Source organism: Rhinolophus sinicus, chromosome 11 (assembly GCF_057876585.1).
Source record: "Rhinolophus sinicus isolate RSI-liver-muscle chromosome 11, RSI-T2T, whole genome shotgun sequence".
NCBI lineage: Eukaryota > Metazoa > Chordata > Mammalia > Chiroptera > Rhinolophidae > Rhinolophus > Rhinolophus sinicus.
This window is the reverse complement of record NC_142511.1, coordinates 11,489,321-11,507,711: the sequence shown is the minus strand read 5'-3', so window position 1 is coordinate 11,507,711 and position 18,391 is coordinate 11,489,321. Positions and strand designations below refer to the sequence as shown.

The window sequence follows — 18,391 nt, the reverse complement described above, 5'->3', positions numbered from 1 at the left end:
CTGAGCTCCTTTTCTAGTTTTCTATAAGCCTAGTTCATATCACAGTAGACAATCTTATTTCCCTCCTGTGTCCTTAAAAATCAAAGCAGGGCCTTCTTCCTGCTGGAATTTAAAGCTTCTCTCTGGACTAGTGCCCTTTCCACAGTTTGGTTTGCCAAAATGAATCTGTGGATACACAGTAAAAATGTTCGTATTTTTAAATGTTCATTTTATAAGTTTCCATTTACTATACATTTTCCTGATGTGGACCAGAGCCCACAATCATCGTGACCATATCCTTTAGATAACAACGGTAATAGCTAACATGTGCCTAGTACTCAGGATGCCAGGAACTGGGTTAAGTGTTTCACGTATATTAACTATTTAAATTTTAAAGTAAAACTATGCTGATTACTATCCCCATTTTTAAGACGAGTAAATCAAGAGACAAACAAGTTCTATGGCCCCAAATATCATAGCTGGAAAGCAGCATAATATTGATTTGACACTTAGCCATTTAGTGGCTCCTGAGACTCTGTTCTTAACCACGAGACTAACTGCCTCTGTTTGGCATAGGCGAGGACTCTGAAATTCTTGGTGACAGGTATTTTAAACGGGAGTGACCATAAATTCAAGAGAAGATAAAGGTTGAAACACAGCATAGCAGACATTATGGCACGAGTCAGGGAAGACGACCTATGAATTACCTAAGAATGGGTTTGGCAGAGCTTGGGTTGGCATCTACTAATCGCTCCTTAGAAAAACCAAGGTCAATAAGGTGGCCAGGAGGAAGGGATTCGAGCTAAAAGAGTGATGGTTCCTTGAAGGCCCAGGAGTGTTTTATCTCGCTGACTGAAGAAGCTCTTTGTGACTATTCTGTACACAGAAAAATATTGGCAATGAATCTTGGCACTCCACATTTACACAAAATTTTATGATCAAAATGCATTCACATTGAATAGCTATATTACCCTTGACCTGAACACAATAGATCACCCAGGACTTCCAACGAGGCCTTAAAACTTCTTGCTTGGAAGAAAATTTTGTGTATAGCATCAGTTTAATTGCTAGAATCCTCAAGCAGATGTCATTGCTAGACTCAGAACTACACTATAAACTACAAATTCAATGACCCATGAAAATATTGCCAAAGATGGAATGACTCAGGCTTTCATCAGACCAGAAAAGGGTATGTTTTTAAAATTGAGAGGGAAGCTCATTTTTAACATCAGTTGCCCTCTCCTTTCTGCGTAAAACCATGACAGAAAAATTAAAATTCCGTTATGGCTGGATAATATTTTTATATCTCTCTCTTCCTTGTTTTCTCCTTAACCACTCCTACACCCTCAGTCAAATTGGCTCAGAGTTTCGCCATCTCAGGAGCATCCGTCACTCAGTGGATTGGCTCAGTGAATGAATGATGCTTCTAATAGAGATTTACAGAAAAGCAGACCTGTCCCATAAAGCAAAGATGTAGAGGAAAGGAGAGAAGCAGGGTTCCTACGGGGTAGCTCCGATAAAGTCAAGGACAAGTGGGGATAGCAGATAACATGAGGAGATGCCTGAGATTTACAAGGTGGAGTCAATAAAGCTTGGTGACCATATAACAGTCACCATTTCATGAGCACTTTTTATTATCCCGATTAATCCTTACAACAATCTGTTATGGGAAACCCTTGAAAAATATTCCCACATGGGGTTTGCGACAATTTTCCTTTCCAGGAAAACAGGTAAGATGAATAGATCATGGCTATTGTCTATTATTGCTAAGCAAGTGTCTCTGAGGCCCGTCTAAGAAATAGGCGCATGTCTGCCACTCGGGGAATGTGCAGCAAATCTCCCACTTTTTGGTTTAGAAATAATGGTTGCTTAATTTTTATTTTTCACAATTGTGGTGGTTTAAAATATATACAGCCAAGTATATGTGGAATCTACAAAAGTTGAAATAATAGAAACAGGGAGTAGAATTGTCGTTACCAGGGGCTGATGGGTAGGGGAATTTGGGAGATGTTGGTGAAAGGGTTCAAACTTCCAGCTGTAAAATGAGTAAGTTCTGGGGATCTAATTGTACAGCATGGTGACTATAGTTAACAATACTGTATTATATGCTTAACAGTTGTTAAGAAAGTAGGACTTAAATGTTTTGACCAAAAAACATTTTATGGTCTCTATCAGTGTTAAGTGCCTGAATTTGATAATTGTACCGTGGTTCCATAGGAGAAGATCTTTGCTCTTGGGAACTACATACGGGAATACTGACTGCAACTTACTTTCAAATGGTTCAGGAAAAAAATTATGTAAATAAGATATAAACACATATGAAGGGAAAGAGGGAGGGACGAGAGAAGAGCGAGAAAGCAAATGTAGCAAATTGTTAATAATTAGCAAATCTAGGTGATGCTTACACAGGAGGTCATTATATTATACTGTTCTGGCACGCTTTCTGCGGGTTTGAAACTGTTTTCAAAATAAAACGTCTAAAGCACTTTTTGTATTGAGTGTTAGTAAGGTTGTAGGCAAATGGAAATACTCATAATCTGCTAGAAGGAATGCAAATTAGTACAGTTCTTTGGAGAGTAATACAATAATAATGTAGATTATATTGATAAATGATAATATTAATTTTAAATTATAATATTAATATGATGGTAATATAAGATGGCCATGTCTATATTCTATAACCTAGCAATTCAAATGGAATGTGGGAAGAAAATAATAGAACTTTGTATTTATTTATTTTATGTTTTAAGAAAAATGTTACATTTTATGCTGGATAGTACCGTGTTTCCCCGAAAATAAGACCGGGTCTTATATTAAGTTTTGCTCCAAAAAAACGCATTAGGGCTTATGTTCAGGGGATGTCATCCTGAAAAATCATGCTAGGGCTTATTTTCCAGTTAGGTCTTATTTTTGGGGAAACACTGTATGTATTACTATGCCAAGACATTTATACAATTTATAAATAAATATGCATAAGAAGATATATATATATATATACATATATATATATATATATGTATATATATATATATATATATATAGAGAGAGAGAGAGAGAGAGAGAGAGAGAAAGAGAGAGAGAGAGACAGAGAGAGAAAGAGAAACAGAGAGAGAGAGAGAGAGCTATGTATGTATATATATGATATATAAGAATATTAACTGCAGCATGATTTGTAATAGCAAAAATTTGGAAACATTCTAAATGCTCCTCGGTAAGAGAAAATATAAATAAACTGTGTTTTATTCATAGGATGGGATAATACATAGCATTTAAAACGAATGAAATAGAGCTATAAGTAGCTACATGGATAGCTTTAGAAAATGTTGAGTGAAAAAAGTGCGTTGCAGAACAACAAGGTCACTACTAAACGCTACGTATTTTTTATGGATATTTCAATCTGTCCTAAAAACAAAAGCACTGAGCAGACAACAAATTCACAATAGTGCTGTCCTCTGGGGAGAGAGAGAGAGATGAGCACCAGAAAAGAGATGATATGGAGTTTAAAATTAATTTGTCAAGTCTTGTGACTTTACCCGTCCCATCAAAAGAGATCAAGAGATCTGAGGAAAATATGACTAACTGTTAATATTGGTTAATTCTGTGTGGCAGACACATGTGTTTGCTCTATTATTCTTTCAATGTGTCTGTACCTTTCGCTTTTTGCGAAAAGCAAAACGTATGTGAAGTTTTTATGTCTCTGATGGATTGCAATTCCCATACATAGAGCACAAGACAAGTCACACCTGTGCCTACAACTTTCCATATGTCTCAGCTGATGGCCACACCAAGTACTGTAACCTTAAATCAGAGCTTTCCACAGAAATACTTATCAACAGAAAACTCATGTTTCTTATTGTCATAGCATGTGTTCTTCATTTTATGGAAACGTCAGTCTAGTAAGGAACATTCAGATCCACAAGTGCTGCCTTCTTGAGCCCAAATATTCTGCGGTGATAAGTCATTGGTTATTATCCTGATTTATGCAAGGATAAAACTGGAAATTCTCTCAAAGTTTAAAATGTATTTTAACAGTACAAAACTGTGTATTTCTGAGTTACAGATGTTCACGTTCATTACAACTTCTCTATAAAATTACTAAGCTCTTGATAGTACTAAGCTCCCTTAGTTCAATATTTCAAGTTGTGCCCATATAATAAAAGAACTTGAATTATCCAAGCACTAATTAATTTAGATTTCCCTAATATTTGGCTTTTTAAATGGCGTGTTTGTTTGCACCTTGTACCCACTCCACCTCCACTCGAGAGAAAGATGGTAAAGCTTAAAATTGGTCTATTTTACTATTTGTTGGGAGAATTCATTACCATTTAGTGGGGAAAAGGAGCTGACACTATTAATTTAAAGGAGATTTGAGGACCCCAACAATGTAATTGTAGGAACTTCCTGTGGCCCTCATTTGCACTAATAATTAGGAGATGGCTCCCATATTATTGCTGTCAAAAAAATCTATAGCGTAAAGGTTTTCAAGGCCTAGCTAATAAGCTACTCATTTTAGCCAGTAATTTTGGCAGTTTCTCTAAACTGGGGAGCGGGGAGTGTAAGACATTAAGAATTTCCGTCTGAATAGTTTAGTGGTTGCCAGAGGGTAAGGGGGGCGGGGGGTGGGGGGTGGGAGATGAGGGTAAGGGGGATCGAATATATGGTGATGGAAGGAGAACTGACTCTGGGTGATGAACACTCAATGGGATTTATAGATGATGTAATACAGAATTGTACACCTGAAATCTATGTAATTTTACTAACAATTGTCACCCCAATAAATTTAATTTAAAAAAAAAAAAAAAAAAAAAAGAATTTCCGTCTGAACGAGTTGCTTAAGTTCTCCTCTTCCTATATTTTTAATGTGTACAGGACCGTAGTATTGTCTCCTTTTTTTATTCCTTATATGGATATTTGTTTTCTTGGAAAGTCTCACCAGAGGCTTTATTAGTCCTTATTATTATTGTTTTTTTTTGGGGGGGAGGGGGTTTGTTGATTCTATTCTATATGTGTTTTTCATCTCATTAATTTCTACTCTTATTTTGACTCTTTCATTTCTTCAACTTATACTTATTTTTAAATCCTTTTCTAACTTCTCTAGATGGATAGAATGTTTGCTCATCAGTTTTCAGTCTTTTTTTCTACTATATGCCTTTATGGTTATAAATGTCCTTCTAAGGATTTCTTTAGCTAAATTGTACAAATTTTCATATGTAATATTTTCATATTGTCCAATTCAAAATATTTTCCAATTCTGTTACGATTTCTTCTTTGACCATGGGCTATTAGGATATGTGCTAAATTTCCAAATATATGAGAATTTCCTGGTTTTCTTTTATGATTGACTCACTTAACTGCGTCAGGATCAAGAATATATTCCATCTAGTCTATATGATTTAATTTATTTGAACTTTGATGAAACTTGCTTTGTGGTCCAGGTTATAGTCAATTTCTGTAGCTGTTTCATGTATGCTTGAAAAGAAAGCATTTTCTGAAGTACGTGGGTAGAGTGTTCTAGATTTATCCAGTAGGTCAAGTGTCTTGATTATTCTTACCTGGTATTATATCCTTATTAAGTTTTTGTCCAATTCTTCTATAAATTACTTTAAAAGGTAGGTATAAAAAGCTCCCACTATGATTATCTGCTTGTCTGCTTCTCTCTGGTTTTGACCTGTTTTACATTATATATTTTGAGACCATGTTATCTTCTCCACTTAACATGCAGGGGAAAAAATAAAGAAGAAAAATTGATTGCAAAGAGAACTCCAGCTTTTAAAAAAATAAATCATAAATGTTGCTGGACAAGTAACTCACATGGTAGGACATTTTTCTTGACATTTGTTATGGGTTATATTGTGTTCCCCCGAAAACAGATAATATTGAAGTCCTAATACCCAGTCCCTCCAAATGGGACCTTTATTTGAAGATGTGAATTAAGTTAAAATGAAGTCATTAGGGTGGGTCCTAATCCAAAATGACTAGTGTTCTTTTCAAAAGGGGAAATTTGGATACAGAGTCAGACATGTATAGGGAGAAGATAGCCCTCAACAAGCTAAGGAGGGAGGCCTGTAACAGATTCCACTTCACAGTCCTCAGAAGGACCAACCCTGCCAACACCCAGCCTCCAGAACTGTGAGACTATCAATTTCTGTCATTTAAGCCACCCAGCTCGTGGTATTTGATTATAGAAGCCCTAGCAAACTAATAGAACATTTATCATTTACAAGGCAATTCTGTTATTTAACAAGAAAAGTCTGTTTTCAGCAAAGGCAAAAACAAAAAACCTTTCTGGCCTTAAAAATATAAAATAAGGAACCAGAAGATAAGGAGTAAAGCTGAGGTGCTATTTAACAGAATATCCTTTTACGTTTCAACACCAAAGTTAAAATTTTGTATCTGGTACCAAGAGAGAGTTTTGTTTAATAAACTTGGTGGGTCAGTCTTATTCAGCAAAGGAAAACAATCCCCATGTCCTCAGAATTGCATTTTATGATTTTCTAATTAAGGATAAGAAAGACAATTCCCAAGTTTCCTTCTGAGATGACTGATGCAATAAACATAATTAACTCTAAGAGGTTCAATAATAAATCACCAAATCGCCTGAGTATAATAAATACAACCGGGGAGTTATTGTAATACAGACTCAGAGGAATAATCTCAAATTCAGCTTCAAAGCAGTGTGAGTTACAAATATCATGCAGATAAATTAAACTTTCCTGGAAGCCAAATTTTAAAGAAGCTTAATTTTCTTCACCTAGAATTTGGGCCATGACAATTTTGAGGCCCTTTATTACTGGAAAGAGAGGGGTATGCTAATGTATAGCCTTCGCTGTCAGGAAGGATAACAATGTCTTCCTACAAACTCTTTGTAGCACCTTGCTAGAGAGAAACTAGGAAGCTGAATAAAGCATGGACAGTGAATATGGCCCAAGAAAGAACTTAAGGCCATCTGTAGAACTCTGCAATCACGCACACAGGTTTTCCTGTGAGCAGTATACTGAGCTCCCTAATTCCCAAAGGTACCCTGATATTGTGAGTATTTTGAGTCTCTTGTCTCCTATGTTTAGACCAATGCCTGGAACATGCATTTAATAGATGGTCAGCTGATGAATAAGATGACAGAAACAGTTTGGTGGGATTCCATCTTTGTTGGATCTCATAAACACAGAGCAAGCTGATTGATAGTAGGAAAGATACCTGTAAGTTGCAAACCTTTGACTCTGACACCCCATCTGATACAATACGTATGTAGACAATTGGCTCGATCAATGAAAGTCTGATTTAAAGTACTTAGGTTTAAGTATCTCCAGGTCAAAATTTTGATAAAGGGCCACTTGACTTTCTTTTAGTTTACAGATTCTTAGAAACAGAAAACAGGAATCTTGGAGCTTGTCTTCTTCAATCACCAACTTAGTACAAGACATTCATACAGATGGTCACCTGACCTTTTCCTAGACACTTCAGGTAATTGGAATAATAGACATGTCACGTATTTATTAGGCATTCCATTCTACCATCTGACTGCTCTTGTTATTAAAAATGCTTTTCCTAGAGTGAACCCCAAATTGGCCTATAGTTAAGTCTACTTATAAGTCTTACTTTTGCCTGAGGGAGATATAGGAAAAAGTTCATCTTAGAAATGACAGCCCTTCCGATATTTAAAGAGAGCAATCATGTCCCCATTAAGTCTATTTCTAATTACAAAATAAACACATTTCTATATTTCAGGACACGCCAGGGAGAGTGTTAATTTTCAATGATGGGGTTGGAGATAAGTAGAAGCTGGAGAGAATGATTTAGTAATAGAGCAACTCTAAAGTCAAGTTGGCAAATTTATTCAGTTCTCACCTTCCCCAAAGGTAGAATAGCTACCTTCCTGCCCTTACCATAGTTTGACTATATGAGCCAATAAATTGCTTTTCCCCCCCAAATACTATACATTGGATTTTTTCACTTGCATCAGAGTTTCCTGACTAAATATTATGTAGCGCAGTGCCCTGGTAAGCCTAGGTAGGGAGAGGCAGCGAATCCTAACCGCCACTGCAGCTCTGTTCTTTCCCTAAATCCTAATAAAAATCTTGGGATCTTGCTGATTTCTAGTCAATGGCGTGCTGTTGGAGACCAAGCCAAGGATTTGCACTGAGGTGTATGTCTTCATCTATTGGGGCTGCTACAGTAGATTACCATTGACTGAGTGGCTTATGAACAACAAACATTCATTTCTCACAGTTCCGGAGGTTGGGAAGTCCCAGATCAAGGAGCCAGCAGATTTGATGTCTGGTGAGGGCCCACTTCCTTGTGCATAGACAGACTTCTCTGACTGTGTCCTCACAGGGAGCTCTTCGTGGTCTCTTTAATAAGGGTACTAATCCCATTCATGAGCCCTCCCCCCTCGGGATCTAATCACCTTCCAAGGGCCCCACCTCCAAGTACCTTCCCATCAAGATTAGGTTCCAACATAGGAATTTTGGGGGGATGGCATGAATATTCAGTCTAAACCAGCGCATGAATGAGAAAAACAGAAGATAGCGCAAGATGGCAGGACATGTTGTGAAGAGGGAATCCCTAATTTAACTAACTCACTTAGGTGATCAGAAGGAGAGAGAGAGAGATAACAAGATGGGCAGTTGGCCAGCCAGCTGTGAGGAGGCAGACTCTTAGCTATAAAGAAAAAGGAAATAGAAGAGGTGCAAGGAGGCAGACCCTGGTTCAATCTACTCACTCATCTACATGACACTAAGAAATGGAAGAAACAACCGTTGGGAACATGGTTCAATCAGTGACTTGGAACCTAATTGGATTAACAATTCCTTCTCGGTGGGGAAGGGGAGAAAAGCTAAACATGTGATAGAGGAGAGAATAGGAAGGTAGGAATCGGGCAGAGATTGCCTTCCTCCTAGCCACATGCGGTCGTTAAACACTTGAAATGTACAACTGAGGAACTACATTTTTAAACTTATTTAATTTTAATTTTAAAACTGCAGCAGTGTACAATATTTCCCCATTAAACATGGCTTTATTGTTTTGGTAGGCTCCTATTTCACTCTAACTAACATATTGTCTCAGATATTATTATTGTAGTATAGTGTGTGTGTCAGGCATGCGTATCATTTCTAGTACATGTGAACACATCACTGATCTGGTTGGTGCCAACCTTTGATCCAGTTTGAATGACTTTTTCCTAAGCACCAATGTCACTTAATGCATTTATTTGAATATTTTATGCAGACAGCATGGGTTATGGTGGTATATAAATTGTAATTGGTAACTAAATTGAAACACATATTATTTTTATTATAATGCATTAAATTATTTTTCCAGGTTAAAAAGAAGTATGGACAAATTTTTACATTTAAAATGAAGGCACAATGCTAATGTGGAAACAAATGGAAATGCAGAAGCTGGTACCAGAACCTGAACAGTGGGGGAAAGAGACAGACTGAAAGAAGGTATGCTGCAATTTTCACAATGAATTGCAATTTGCTGAGTAAAAATTTTAAAAACTATTTGTTATGTAAAAATATTTTAAGGTAATAAAATGGACATTTTCCATAAATACATAGTGAATTTTATCAATAGTCAAAAGAGGGTCAATGAAATTAATTGCCTGAAATCAATATTAAATAATCAAACTGACTAAAATCTTGTCCATTTTGGTTCAGATTGGAGAAGTTGTAAAAATCATGATTATTGATTTGTATTATGAAAAGTTTCAATTTCAACATAAATGCTTGACTTTCTAGGTCTTACATGAATTTTTCTTTTCCTTAAAGCTTCAAATTTAGTTGTGCATTGAGAAGTATAGAGTGAAATCGAATCAAATTCCTGAACACCTGATTAAAATTGGATGGAAAAAAATCGGCAGGTAGTCCATATGGCCGTTTTTAAGGGCCTATTAACATAACTTCCATGAGACATTTTTGGTAACTAACTCTTGTAATTCTGTAGCCCTACCTTCAAGAAAGTTCTCAGACCAAGTCATGATAGCCTTGGAGAGAGGGGGTGGTTGAAGGAGAAAGATGAGTGTATGTCTACATCTCGGTACACTGTCCCAAACTCTGCAGCCACACTGTATGTGCACTGTCTGCGCCACAGACTGACCAAATGCATGTGACTCAGCTGAGGAACTTCCCAGCACAGATCCTGATTAGCCCACTGGCAACAATTCAAATGCCTATCAATATAGTACAATGGATAAACAAATCACGAAATACTAATGACTGGATGCTATAAAGAAAGGACAAAGAACAAATGACTGCTACATGCCGTAATAAATATGAATAAATATCACAAACATAATATTGATTAAAAGAAGCCATACACAAAAGAATACATACTGTAGGATTCTACTTACATAAAGTTTTAAAGAATGAAAAAGTAATCTATTTTATTAGCTATCAGACTGGTAGCTACCTTTGGAGAAGCAGATAACCTTTAGGATGGTCATGGAGGAGGCTACTTGAGAATTTGTAATATTATATTGCTTGATCTGGGAGGTAGTTACATAGGTATGTGCACTTTGAGAAAAGCCATCAAATCGTGCACTTAAAATAGATGGTTTGATAACATTAAGGAACATTTTTAAATTGGAGTTTCATCCACAACAAATGATAAGATACATGGAAAGAATGGAATACTCACCATTTCTATACTTTCCTGTAGTTTGATTTGCATAGAATTTCCATGCTCTCTGAGACTCACGTGAGGGATAAAATTTTGGCAAAACTGAGGGACAGACCAGTAGAGAGAGGCGCATGAGAGGAACACACAGGTGAGCAAATGCAGATCTGACGAGTGAGAGGTGGGGTTTCACGGGAAAGGTGGCTGAGAAGGGAACCTGGGGCCATGCTGTGGGACGCTTCCATCTAAGGCAGGTTTTGCTCTTAATCTCATAGGCCGTAGAGAGCCAAGGAGAGTTTTGAACAGGGAAGTAATATTACCTCCCCCTAGTTCTTTCTACTTTTAATAGTGTGAGGTGTGAGGTATTTGAATTTATTGAGAAATGTTTTGTCCTAGATGTGTGTGTGCACACACACTCAATGTACTTACATATACTTTCTAAGCATGGCCCCAGGAAACAGACCATAGAGGGGCTCAGTGAGTGATTTATTCAGTGCGGGTAGGAGGTGGTGAGGACGGAGAGGAAGCAAGGGAAACCTCAGTAGCATTCTGCAGAGGCCACCATCCAGGGCAAGTGACGGGCATGGTTTCCATGGTAACAAATAGCCACCCCTGCCACGAAACCTCATCCTCTTCTAGGCCAGAGAACTTGATGTGATGATTTCATTCAAGCTGTGGGGTCAGAACCATTCAATCCTGCATCAGCTCAGGGCACTGCTTCTAGAAAAACACTTTTTATTTTAGCAGCGCATTATTCATGATTCTTTCTTGTCTCGGGAATGTTCTCCTGCTCAGTGATATGCTGGGAGAAGGAGTGGTTTTTGAAATTTTCCATCTCCTTCACAGCTTTCAGGTCTGGCTTATGTGAAAAGGAGTTGAAAAAGTGGAAAATTTCCTGTCCCCATACCAAGAACTGCACCTCCGATGGTTTCTATCTCTGTCCATCTACACTGTGCCATCTTCCCATTAATGTCCACGGTAGTTTTGATGTCAGGTGGTGGTTTGGGTTCAAGTCCCAGACCCAACCCTTCCTAGTTCTGTGATTTGGAGCAAGTTAATAAACTTCACAGTCTCAGGTTTTTTTTTTTTAATCTATATTATGGGATATGATGCTAGGACTTGCTTCATAATGAGAAAATGGATATAAAGTGCTTAACACACAACCAGAAGCTAAATAAATTATTATTAATCTCATATCTAGAGTGTTTTTCTGGCTTTTCCATTACTTAATGGAGACTCTCTTAGTAATTTTTTAATAGCTGTCATTCAGAGGAATTGGGAAATGTGATGTTTCAACTAACTGTGTATTATGAGTAATGGAGGAGATACACACACAAAAAAATCAACATATGAGATCAACAATATTTAGAGAATAAGATTCACAATTATGTTCAAGAGGCCGTTTTATTGCAAAGCACTTAAAACTCAGGATTTGAATCCAATTGGCTAACTCCAGAGTTCCTCCTTTAAGCTTCCAAAGATACGGACATAAATGGGTGCTGTGTGCACCCATTTTGAAAATACATACAAGTAAGCTGAGGAATTCCTGTTTATCTGCAAGTTTATTACACCTGAAAACACAGACCCTCATCATGTAACCACAAGAAAGTCATTTAAACTCTCAAAGTTAATTTTCCTTATCTGTAAAATGGAGCCACTCAATACTTCCATCCTGGACTTGCTGTGAAGTTCACAGGAGACAGTCAGTGGGAAAGAACGTAGCCTCTCGTGTGCACTCATTAGAGTTCGTGCAATGGAGCTGCTTAGTGCCCCACCTGTTCCTCTTTACAGACAGTGGCAGCTGTTCCTGTTGCCCGATAACAATTCACAGCTGCCCCTTCACTTGAAACGAGCCCTCCGTCAACCAGAAGTCTCCTTGCCCAAGGAGCAACGCCTGCAACCACACAGGGCACGTCTCCATGGATGGGAACAGACTTAGTGAGACAAAAGGCTGGCCCCCAGCTCGAGTTGGGTTTAGTTTTGTGGTGTAACTGCAGCCTCACCATGGATTCAAACAGACATGCGTTTTCCCCAGGTACCACTTTGTGGGGGCAGAGCCCCAGAAAGTAGTTTGCAGGCTCTCAGCCTCACATAGACAGGTGCTGGCTCAGGTAGTAAATGGCCATCAACTGTGATTGCATGGCCATCAGCTGTGGCTAGTTGGCCGTCAGCTGTAACCAGTGAGCCATTGGCCACTAATATAACTGCTGTGGCTGTGCTAGCAGAGAGAAGAGAAAGAACGGGGCTAGCAAGAAGATGGCGGCTGGGCTGGCAAGCGCGGATGGCGGTTTGTGGACAGTGTGGCTCCAGCCTCCAGTGAGAGTATAGTGCCGCCAGAGAGAATATAGTGGTATGACTCCCCTACCTATGGCTCCGTGGATATTCCTTTTTGGCCTCACCATATCCTGCGTTCTTGTGTGGGGAGCGGGAGCAGAGACCCCGCACGACAAATGGCGCAGCGAGCAGGGTCTCCCGCACGACACACTTTTTCAAACTTTCTACTCCTATCCTGCTCTGCTTCGTTCGCTCCTCTTGTTCTGGGAGTACATCTTCAATCACTTAGGAGACTGTGTTTTCACCTCAGTCCCAGCTGCTCAGGAATCCAACTTAAGACCACTGGCATCAGAGGTGGTCTTCTTCGGAAGCTGACCCTGAAGACACAATTCTGGAATTGGCTCGCTTGCTGACTGGCTGGCAGTGGGGAACCCAACACCTGGAGGTAGGTGGAGAATTAATGCTACACATGCGATTGCTAAGATTTCTATCTACAGTGAGCTGGGGGATTCAGGTAGAAGAAGACGTGCTATTTGGTGCAATGTCTCAACGTTTGAACGGTGTGTGGGGGAGATAACTATAAGGTGTCTGGAATTGGATGGGTAGTTGAAGAGAGAATTACAGGCTCAGATTTATTGGTTAAAAACGTGAAGCAAAGTGTGGGAGTCAGAAGGTCTTAACTCCTGCAGCTAGGATGAGGTGGGGGCAGAAACAGCTGAAGCTCGGGCTCGGGACTTAATTGCAATCGTGGAAAGCGCCGAGGGCTGAGTTCTCAGCCGAGGGGAGTCTCTTGAGCCAAAGTTGGGGCTTTAATGAGAAAAGAATGTGACCCTGAGATCTGTGATAGCGATATCTCTGCATAGCTGCACTTTGAACTTTCATTCCCCTGAACTCTGTAAGGATGTGGCCTATTTCTCACTATTGAAGACAGAGCCTCCTACCCCACCTTGCTGAAAGACGATAAAGAGACTTAAGATAAGACCTTATAAAACAGTGCAGGGTCCTTTTCAGCATATGCTTCCATTTTTCCTCCTGGCCACCCGACTCGTAACTAGCATCAAATCTGACCACAGCTTAATCAGAAAAGGGCTGGACCAGCCCAGAGGGAGGTGATATTATATGTTGAAGGAGCCTCAAGACTTAGAGAAAATTTATTGGAAGAAGCTGGGAGAGTGTATCTAGGAAGGACGCTGAGAGTGTTTGACCAAGAGGGAATAGACTGTAAAGTTGGTTAAGAGAAAGTTTGTGGCTATGGGAGCATTCCACCACTGCCATAAGTGAATAACCTGACAAAAGCCTACAAGAGCCCTCTCAATTGTGACTGGGATGGCTCTTAGAAAATTAGAAAAAGCAATGGCCTGCACAGAGTGAAGTGAAAATGCAAGAACTGCTGTAGCAAATGGTGGAGGAAGGCATCAGCTCCGAGGAGTGGGTACGCTGGATTGGCTCTGCTGTGTAAGGCCAGAACACTCACTTGCTGACCAATTCTCGGGAGTAATCTCTGTTCCCTCCATGTAGCAAGGCAGTAAGGAAGGCACTGGTGGGGGGACGTCACCATCACTGAGAATCTCAGGAGTAGCTGTGTTTTGTGGGTTAGGACTGATGGTTACACAGCTGGACTCCCTCATTGCGATGGGATGTTAGGATTCTGGAAAAGCAGAGGCCACATGGCAGGCATTCACGGACGGAAGCCAAGGTGGGTACAGTTATGATAATGGGCAGCAAGAATACATGAGATTCACTTCAGATTTAACTTCATGTTGACTCGGGCAGGTGTGAGGTGATATAGTGTTTTTGGTTTGCATTTCCCTGGTAATTAACGATGTTGAGTACCTTTCATGGACCTGTTAGCCATTGGTATTTTTCTTTGGAAAAATATCTATTCAGATCCTCTGCCCATTTTTAATTGGATTTTTTTTTGCGGGTCGGGGGGAGGTTGCTATTGACTTGTATGAGTTCTTTATGTTTTGGATATTATCTTCTTATCAGGTATATGATGTACAAATATTTTCTCCCATTCAGTAGATTGCCTTTTCATTTTCCTGATGGTTTCCTTTGCCGTGCAGGAGCTTTTTAGTTTGTAGCCCCACCTGTCTATGTTTGCTTTTGTTGACTTTGCTTTGGTGTCAAATCCAAAAAAAGTGTGGAGACTGATGTTAAATTGCTTACCACTTACGTTTTCTTCTGGGAGTTTTATAGTTCCAGGTCTTACATTTAAGTCTTTAGTCCATTTTTGAGTTGATGTTTGTGTATGGTATAAGATAGGTACAGTTTTATTCTTTTGCATGAAGCTGTCTGGTTTTCCCAACACCATTTATTAAAGAGACCATTCTTGCCCCATTGCATGTCTTTAGCTCCGTGGTTGTAAATTAACTGACCATGTATGTGTGGGTTTCTTTCCGGGTTGTTCTTTTTTTTCTATTCTACTGAACTATGTGTCTATTTTTATGCTGATACTATGCTGTTTTGATTACTATAGCATTCTAATAGAGCTTGAAATCATGAAGTGTGATGTCCCCAGCTTTGTTTTTCATACTCAAGATTGCTTTGCTATTTGGGGTGTTTTGTGGTTCCATATAAATTTGAGGTGTGCTTGTTCGATTTCTGTGAAAAGTGCCATTGGAATTTTGATAGAGACTATGTTTACATATAAGAATTGGTGACACATGAAACATCAATGAGAAAAGAAAGTGTTCTGCGTGGTGATAGTGCTCAGAGGTGCTAACAATTGTAGGAAGCATCGGTTCTATAAACTCGTGGAGGGCAGGGACCTCTCCTACCCACCTTGAACCTCCAGTGCCTGAAGCACAGGCACTCATTAGATAGTGAACTTATTTTACTATAGACCTAAAAATTAATCATAGTGAAACAAGAAGAAGTTAAGTGATTATCAACTTTCTGTAGAAATATGTGCTTATAAAGTAACAAATTACTAAGGAAAGGATCAACAGATTTGATTACATGAAGAGTTCTAAAATGTTAATATATTAAAAAGTTAAAATGCGAGGAAGTAACTGGCACAGGGAGAAGTCATGCAAACTAATAAGAAAAACACTAAGCACTAAATAGATAAATAAGCAGAGTTTATACACAGATAATTCATTAAAATGAAATCATTGTAAACAAAAAGACAGAAAAACGTGTGCAAAGATATTTTTTTACGAGTTAGAAAATTTTTCGATAACAAAATACAATGCTGGTGAATGTGTGGGTGAAAAAGTGTGTGCATGGATGTCTGGATGTATTATGAATTGGCGTAATCGTGGAAGTTGATTTTTGTAAAATCTACGAAGAATTATGAAAATATGAATCAGGTTTGCTCCCATCTTCACAGTTTTGGAAATAAGCCTGAGGAAACATTCATTCTAGGAAAATAATCCTAAATTAAAATTTAGACATTAAGAAATTCATGACAGTCTTATTTATAACAACAAAAGATGGGAAACAACATTCAAGTCAAACGTCATGGAAGGGTTAAGTAAAATATGGTATATCTGTTCTGTAGAATATTTGTAATCATTCAGTGTGTTTCAGGAGCAAAGTGGGGAAAGGAAATTGAGAATTTCATTGTTTAAAGTGTGACCTTTCACTGAATTCCCCTGTTTCAGTGCCTGGTGTTTCCACGTCTGGAATCCCTCTTCTTCAATTTCACTGGAGAACCAACAACTTCTGACCTTTTGTAGGGGTTGGTCGTCTGGCTGTGTAGTTTTAGAAAGGGTCGCTGGAGGACCCAACTGCTCCTTACACAGGTTCCAACCAAGCCCTAGTCATGATTTCCAGTCCTTCGCCTACCCTCCTCTTCAGTGGTGCCTGCGTCTCAGATACTAAGCCTTTCCAGGAATCTATTAGGCAAGTTACCTTTCTCTCTGCAGGCATGTGGGCTGTACTGGCTCCATTCTGCAATGTCTGTCACTGCTTCTCCATCTGGTATTTAAACTCAGTAGAAATGAGATCTTCCCAAACTGCCAAATCTTCTTAGCTATACTTTCCTTCTTTTGTTCCCTTGTTTCTTGTGGATTTATACATGTTTCTTATGTTGCTGTGACTTTATTGTGTTTAGGGACAGAGAAGAGATTCTTTTAAAAAACAAATGAAAAAGCATCTTGTCTCCTTGGGGATATATCTCTTTTGTAATGGAAAAATCTAGGGCGGGGAAAAAAATGAAAGGGAAATGTCAACACTGCTCATCATGGTTAACAGAAATATATATAATACAGGAGGAAGGTAGCCAATACGCATGATTTATGTGACCTCCTAGCCACTCTCTTCTCTCTAATATCAGCAAAGATTTCACAGAATTATGTCGGTGCTTATGCAGTTCTTGAGATATTAAAATTTAGTAATTCAATTTCACAAATATTTATTGATGAGAAAAATCACAGCATTGAAACCCTTTTCCAGAATTGTTTTCTGCAAATTGGCACAAATGGTGCCAGCAGAAATTAGTATTTCACCTTTTTATTGCTTTGCTCTTCGGTTACTTTTCCAAGCAAAACTGTAAACATGAAAAATTGACTGTTTTGGAGAAGGGAACGGACTTAAAAGTTTATCATTTGAATTGACTGGATTGTAACATATAACCTCAGACATATTTCCTACATGTTTCCCATGGTTTTATTGTGCCTTAGTTCTACTGAAGTTCTTATTTCACAAGGTTAATTTTCCCCCTTCAGATTTAGCAGCCAGAAGCTGCTTATGCCCAATTCATCCTTCCTCCCTCCCCCTACCAACTACATCACTATGAAAATATAAACTTTGCCCCCATAATTTTACTTCTGAGGGCTGTGGGAGGAAACACAGCCCCTACATTACTGGAGGCTATGTCGTGGCTGAACAATATTTCATTGGGTATACAGGCCACACTTTCTTTATCCATTCATCCCTTGATGGGCACTTAGGTTGTTTCTATACCGTGGCTGTTGTAAATCATGGTGCTGTGGACATGGAGAGCAGATATCTCTTTGAGCTCCAGATTTCACTTCCTTTGGATATATACCAAGAAATGGGATTGTTGGGTGATATGGTAGTTCTGTTTTTAATTATGAAGAACTTCTAAGCTGTTTTCCGTAGGGCGGTACCAATTGATGTTTCCCCCAATAGTGCACCAGGGTTCCCTTTCTCCGCATCCTCACCATCACCTGTCTTTTCTTTGTGATAATAGACATCCTAACAGGTGTGAGGTTGTCTCTCATTGTGGTTTTGATTTGCATTTCCCCATGATTAGTGATGTTGAGTACCTTTTTGTGTACCTGTTGGCCATTTGTGTGTCTTCTTCTGAGAAATGTCCATTCCGATCCTTTGTCCATTCTTTAAATCAGGTTATTTGGTTTTCTACTCTGGGTTACATGAGTTCCCTATATATATTTTGGATGTGAACCCCTCAAGGCAGATCTTGATAAGAGGCATTGAGTATCTGGCTGTGAGTGTTTGGCATTTGGAGCCATGGGTGTCTGGGCCTCTCTTTTTGACTCCCATCTGTGGCATGTAGGAGGTCTGAGGTGTTAGTGCTGGTGCAGAGTTT

General features: G+C 38.9%; 1 long non-coding RNA gene across 1 annotated transcript in view; it reads left to right on the top strand.

Annotated features, from left to right (window-relative positions):
- The first annotated feature begins 5,663 nt into the window (after nt 1-5,663).
- LOC141569336 (uncharacterized) overlaps nt 5,664-18,391 on the top strand; it is a 105,163-nt gene continuing 92,435 nt past the window's right edge. Inside the window, exons 1-3 of the long non-coding RNA XR_012492864.2 lie at nt 5,664-5,793; nt 9,298-9,425; nt 13,181-13,315. This is a non-coding gene — a long non-coding RNA (uncharacterized LOC141569336). The remainder of the gene's footprint in view (nt 5,794-9,297; nt 9,426-13,180; nt 13,316-18,391) is intronic.